The following is a 6,998-nucleotide window of genomic DNA, read 5'->3' on the forward strand; positions in this document are numbered from 1 at the left end:
TTATTTTTTTTGTAAAGGTTGACCCTTTAATTCACAAGTCTTCAACCTGTGGCACTCCAGATGTTGTGGAACTACATGTTCCAGCATGCCCTGAGATTTTTTTTGCCATGCTCTTATAGGAAAAAATGTGGCAATGCATGTTGGAACATGTAGTTTCACAACATCTGGAGGGCCTCAGGTTGAGGACCCATGCTTTTAATTCTTGCTTCTAAATAAACAAAATCTCATCACTTGCCAATGCACAGGTTAATAAAATATTATTATTGCCTCTTATCTTATAGGGTTTTTGGTCCCTTTCTCAAATATTAAATGATATATGTAATAATAAAGCTTATATTAGGGATTCTTAATCATCGATGGCTGATGTAGAATACTTCTGCCATTGATGGGGGAAGACCAGATGGTTTCCATCCATCGATGGTGCCTCATAGCAAAGTTTTTTTTTTTTTTTTTTTTTTTTTTTTTTTTTTTCTTCTTCCCAAGATATCAGGATACAGAGCATAGCTCCACCCTTCACACAAAGCTCTGCCTCCCAGTTTCTGATTGGCCCATGGGCCAGTCAGTCAAAGAAAAAAGATGACTATCGGTTGGTGAAACCATTGATGGTCATCCATTGCATAGTTTGCGAAAACATTGCTGGTCACTTACAATTTATCCATTGATGGCCATCCATAGCTATTATGGGTCTAAAGACCCCCATACACTATGCAATTTTGGCCTGATTTCACCCAATTCTGGCAGATTGGGCCAAGAAATCGTCCCATATCGGATATGTAAGACATCTGATCTGATGCGCAGACCGGAGTCGTAGGTCGGACCTGCAGAACTTAAGATCATTCGGAATCTGACCCATCAACGGCTTTTTAGCACCCACAAATGTGATTTGATTTTAGCACCCACAAATGCGTTTGACTATGTCTGTTGTTGTGTTCCAGCACTGAGACATGCTGGCGCTCATGCAGATCCTGGCAGCGGGCTGGAAAAAAAACAAACAACATTCAAAAGAATGGGAGGCTGCTGATTGGCATGTAAAAAAAATTACACAGCAAATGCCAAATCGCATGTGAGCCTCACGGAAGCTGCCGGGCGGCTCACAGGGGAATTGGATGCCACTTCTCCCTTCAGAAAAAGTCGCGTAGGGGATCCTTCTGATTTACTTGCTAAGTAACATAGAATTTGACGGCAGATATGAACCATTTGGCCCATCTAGTCTGCCCCTTTTTTTTACCCTTCAGGTAAACTCAACCCTTTTTAATCCTTATTTTCTTTGTAAGGATATTCATATGCCTAGCCCAAGCATGTTTAAATTGTTCTGTCTTAGCCTCTACCACCTCTGATGGGAGGCTATTCCACTTATCCACTACCCTTTCTGTGAAGTAATTCTAACATTTCCCCTGAACCTACCTCCCTCCAGTTTCAGTGCATGTCCTCGTGTTTTATTACTTCTTTTCCTTTGAAGAAAATTTCCCTCCTGTACTATGTTAAAACCCTTGATATATTTGAAGATTTCGATCATGTCCCCCCTTTCCCTTCTCTGCTCCAAACTATACATGTTTAGATCTTTTAGTCTATCCAGGTAAGTTTTGTGATGTAGGCCATGCACCATTTTAGTTGTCCCTCTTTGTACACTCTCCAATGTATTTATATCCTTCTGAAGATATGGCCTCCAGAACTGGACACTTTATTCCAGATGAGGTCGTACCAATCACCTATAAAGTGGCATTATTACGTCTTTTTTTTCTGCTACTGATTCCTCTCCCTATGCAACCAAGCATCTGACTAGCCTTCCTCATTGCTTTGTTACATTGCCTCCCTGCCTTTAAGTCACTTGAAATAGTGACTCCTAGATCCCTTTCCTCCTCAGTAGTTTCCATTATAGTACCCTTGATACTATATTGAGCCTTTGGATTTTTGAGTCCCAAGTGCATAATTTTGCATTTTTTAGCATTAAACTGTAGTTGCCATTCTCTTGACCAATTCATCAGTCATTTGATTTACGCCTCCTGGTGTGTCTACTCTGTTGCATATCTTTGTGTCATCTGCAAAAAGGCATACGTTCCCTTCAATACCATCTGCAATGTCACTAACAAAGATATTAAAGAGCACTGGTCCAAGTACAGATCCCTGGGGTACTCCACTGGTAACATGTCCCTCCATAGAATGCACTCCATTTACTACAACTGTCTGTTTCCTATCCTGCAATCAGGTTCTTATCCATTTAATTGTTTTATAATCCAATCCCACACTTTCAACTTTATTTAGCAGCCTGCGATGTGGGACAGTGTCAAATACCTTACTAAAGTCTAGATATGCCACATCTACAGCCCCCCCTTCATCTAGTATTTTGGTCACGGAGTCAAAAAAGTCAATGAGACTTGTTTGGCATGATCTCCCTCCAGTAAAACCATGCTGTTTTGGATACTGTAAGTTGTTTAATTTAAGATATTCCACTATTCTTTCTTTTAATAGTGTTTCCATTAATTTCCCTACTACTGATGTAAGGCTCACTGGTCTGAAGTTACTTGCTTCTTCTTTGCTTCCGCTTTTGTGCAGTGGAACTACATTTGCTTTTCTCCAGTCCTCTGGAACTGCACCTGTATCTAGTGACTGGTTGAATAAATCTGTTAACGGCGCTACCAACAAGTAGCGAGTTTGGCCCCGTCCCGATGGTTGTGGGACTGCACATGTGCTGGTCCCCTCTGCCGAGCTGTTCGCAGGGTTCCGCTGGGACGGGTAGCTCCCATGGGAACGCCCAGCATTTTCTAGGACATCCCCTTTGCTATGCAGGTGGGCGGCTGACGTCCTGTGTCTTCGTTTCGGCACTCGCAAATAGTTTCCACTGACTTATATTTGCGAAGGTAGGAGAAATGTTTTGATGGTCGCCGACCATCAAATGATTTTTCCTGCTGCGGAGATATGCGACGAGATGTGTTTGTTACACATTCCTTCGCATGTTAACAATGGGACTTGGCGGCGGGTTGCGCTCAGTAACCTGCGATCTTTTCAGCTTACAGAGTGAACCAGAATCTGGTCCATAGTGTATAGGGGCCTTAAGATAATTGTCTATTGTTGTTTTCTTAGAGTGAATGTTATATGTATAAAATACACAAAAAGGTGTGGTCCCTCCGATGGGCGCAAAAGGTTGTGAAAAATAACACAATACGTCCCTGCTCAGGAAATGGCGTCTCCTCTTCTCCGCCTTTGAATTTTGGTTCAGGGTTCAGTAGTAGAATCTCTCCCCGTCACTAGTACTCAGATCCACTCGTCCTCCTGTATAAGGGCGTGCTTTCCCAGGTGTGTGGACCAGGGGTAGCAACAGGGGATAAAACACAGTTGGATCCAAATATAGTGTAGTAATTCATTGAAAAAGGAATAAACTTCACACAGAATAAAAACAAGCCCCGGAGCTCGGTTTTATACCTCAGGTGCCTAATCTGAGGGTTTCTAACTAGACCGGTATCTCTCTCACTATAGCCAATCCCATTCTGACGGCAGACTTCCTTTCCCCTCCCTCCTTCCGACTGTGTGTGTGACTGCTGCCGTAGCTCCACTTCTGGTTCTGCACACCCCACTTCCGGTGGGCGGGGGAGTTCGCAAGTGCCGCTGATTCATCGGAATGTATCTTCCATATTGGAAGAGATTTCTGTATATAAGTTCAGCGGCTCCTTAACCCCTTCCCGACATTTGACGTACATTTACGTCATGGTCGGGAAGTACTTCCCGACACATGGCGTAAATGTACGTCATGGCTTGTAACTGTCACCGCGTCTATAGACGCGGTGACAGTTTCAACATGTCTGCTGTCCCTGACAGCAGACATGTCCCTGCATGCCCAGGGGGGGCTGCGATGCCGCCCCCCCATCGGCGATCGCTGTGATTGGCTGTTCAGTGTGAACAGCCAATTACAGCGTTTTCTGTGTCACCGGCGAATAACGTTCGCCGGTGACACGCGATCGGAGGTGATTAGTGCTGTAAAGTACAGCACCAATCACCGCGGGGTGTAAGGGTGTCACCCCACCTCACCCCGCCCGCCCCCAAAGGCCGTGATTGGTTCGTCGAACCGACGGACCAATCACAGCCAAGGAGGGAGATTTAAACTAACGGTGACTGCACTGCAGACGCCATTCCGGTCTGGAATTGCGTGCAGTGCGGTCACCGTGCCTAGCTGCCGCAGTATACTGACCTGAACCGAGCAAAATACTTACCTGATCACTGCTTCATTACTGCTTGTAGTGTGCTGGATGCTTCCTGGATCCTGTTACTACTTGTGACTTCCTGTGTTGTGAACTTGTGCTGCTGCAGTGTAATAGCGTTAGATAGAGAGAGATAGAGAGAGATAGTGTCAGAGAGTGCTATATTTTGTGCTGCTGCAGTGTGATATAGTGATAGAGAGAGAGAGATAGAGAGATAGTGACAGATTGTGCTATATATTTTTTATATAACTGACTGCTGCCCCCCCTTTTGTGCTGATCAGTATAAATTAACTGATCAGCAACTTTTTGGGGGCGCAGGGTTTTTTTTATATATATATATATATATATATATATATACCTGTCAGTGCTGCTGCTGCAGTGTTATAGAGTGATAGATAGTGAGAGATAGAGAGAGATAGTGACAGAGAGTGATAGAGACTGCTATATTTTGTGTCTGCTGCCCCCATTTTGTGCACCCCCAGCAACTTTTTGGGGGTGCAGGGGTTATTTTTCATATATATAACTGTCAGTGCTGCTGCTGCAGTGTCATAGAGTGATAGATAGTGAGAGATAGAGAGAGATAGTGACAGAGAGTGATAGAGAGTGCTAAATTTTGTGTCTGCTGCCCCCGCCTTTTGTGCTGATCACTATATCTGAGGTGATCAGCAACTTTTTGGGGGTGCAGAGGTTTTTTTTTTTTTATATATACCTGCCAGTTGCTGCCAGTTGCACTGTCAGTTGCACCAAAGGTTGTGCACCTGCTGCCCCTCACTGGTAATCAGTGTCGCATCACTGATCACCTTTTTTTTTTTTGAGGCTGCTGTGGGGTCTTTTTTTTATTTTTTTTTTACACACACTGTGATTTTGTGGGTGTCCTGTGGCCACTGTGCGCTGATCAGTGACGTACATCACTGATCAGCTTTTTCGGCACAGGGTTGATCTTTTTTTTTGGATCAAATTCCTGTTGCCTTTGAGCGCTGTTCAGTGACGGACGTAACTGACCAACATCTGTGCTCAATTTTTGGCGCAGGACCTTTTTTTTTTTTTTTTTTTAACCCCTTCAATTTTTTTTTTTTTTAACCCCTTCAATTTTTTTTTTGTATAAAGTATTTTTTTTTTTCTGCACTACATACACACTACACACTACATACCCCCCGGGTTGAAATAAAGTTTGTACCCCCCCTACACTATACACGTGTTGAAACATTTCACTACCAGTAACACAAAAATAAAAATGGCATCCCAAATGTCATCCCAAATGTCATCCCAGTCATCCAGAAGAATGTATTCAGCGGAGGAGGCATATGCCATGCTTGCATCTGACTCTGACACAGCCAGTGATGCAAGCGGGGAATTTGAAGGCTTCGTCTTAAGCTCCTCTTCCTCCTCTAGTGATGAGGGACCCCCTCAAAGACGCCCCCGTAGAGCAGCTGAGACCCCCCCCCCAATAATTGATCTCGTATGGACCCCACCACCAGACAATTTTGAGCCCCAGGTTCCTGAGTTTTTGGCCATGCCAGGAATCCAATTTGATTCCACAGGTCTCAGAGAAATTGACTTTTTCAAATTATTTTTCTCTGATGATTTTATAAATTTAATGGTGGACCAAACTAATTTATATGCCCAGCAGTTTATTGCTCAAAACCCCACGTCATCATTTGCTAGGTGGACCCCTGTAGATGCAGTAGAGATGATGACGTTTTGGGGTCTGGTGTTTCATATGGGCATAGTAAAAAAGCCAGAAATTAGGCAATATTGGAGTACAGATGTTCTGAACAGCACCCCATTTTACCGTATGGCCATGCCCCGGGCTCGATTTGAGACGATCCTTAAATTTTTGCATTACAACGATAATGCACAGTGCCCACCCAGAGATGATCCCACCTTTGACCGGCTATTCAAAGTCAGGCCGGTCATTGATCATTTCAGTGCCAAATTTGAAGAGATGTACATCCCAGATAAATTCATTTGCATAGACGAGTCCCTTATACATTTTAAAGGAAGGGTTAAATTCCGCCAGTACCTTCCCAGTAAGAGGGCAAGGTATGGCATAAAAATGTATAAGCTGTGTGAAAGCACCTCAGGGTACACCCACAGGTTTAGGGTATATGAAGGGAAGGATTCAAGAATTGAACCGCCAGAATGCCCCCCCTCCCTCGTAGGTGTTAGTGGAAAAATTGTCTGGGATTTAGTGCACCCCTTCCTGGATAAAGGTTATCACCTCTATGTGGATAACTTTTACACCAGCATCCCCCTGTTTAAGACCCTTGGTTCAAGAGGTACAGCAGCTTGCGGTACTGTGCGCAAGAACCAAAGAGGCCTCCCAAAAACGCACATTGCCCAAGTAATGAGAAGGGGTGAAAGCAGGGGAATATGCACCGAAAATATGTTGTTGGTCAAATATAAGGACAAGATGGATGTCCTTATACTGACAACAATTCACGGAGACAGTACCACCTCCGTCCCTGTACGAGGTACCAGTACCCACACCTCCAAACCTAATTGTATCCTGGATTACAATAGGTACATGGGCGGAGTGGATCTTTCAGATCAGGTACTGAAGCCGTACAGTGCCCTGCGGAAAACAAAAATCTGGTACAAGAAGCTGGCCGTGTATATCATCCAGATGGCACTGTATAACGCTTACGTGCTATTCCGTTCTACCGGCCAGAGGGGGACATTTATGCACTTTCAAGAGGAAGTCATAAAGGGCCTAGTATTTGGGAACCAGCAGGCAGAGGGCCCCAGTACTTCTAGTACTGGCCCCCGTATTGTACCAGGGCAGCATTTTCCTGATGAAATCCC

This window comes from Crinia signifera, chromosome 6, assembly GCF_055691185.1.
Source record: "Crinia signifera chromosome 6, ASM5569118v1, whole genome shotgun sequence".
In the NCBI taxonomy this organism is placed as follows: Eukaryota; Metazoa; Chordata; class Amphibia; order Anura; family Myobatrachidae; genus Crinia; species Crinia signifera.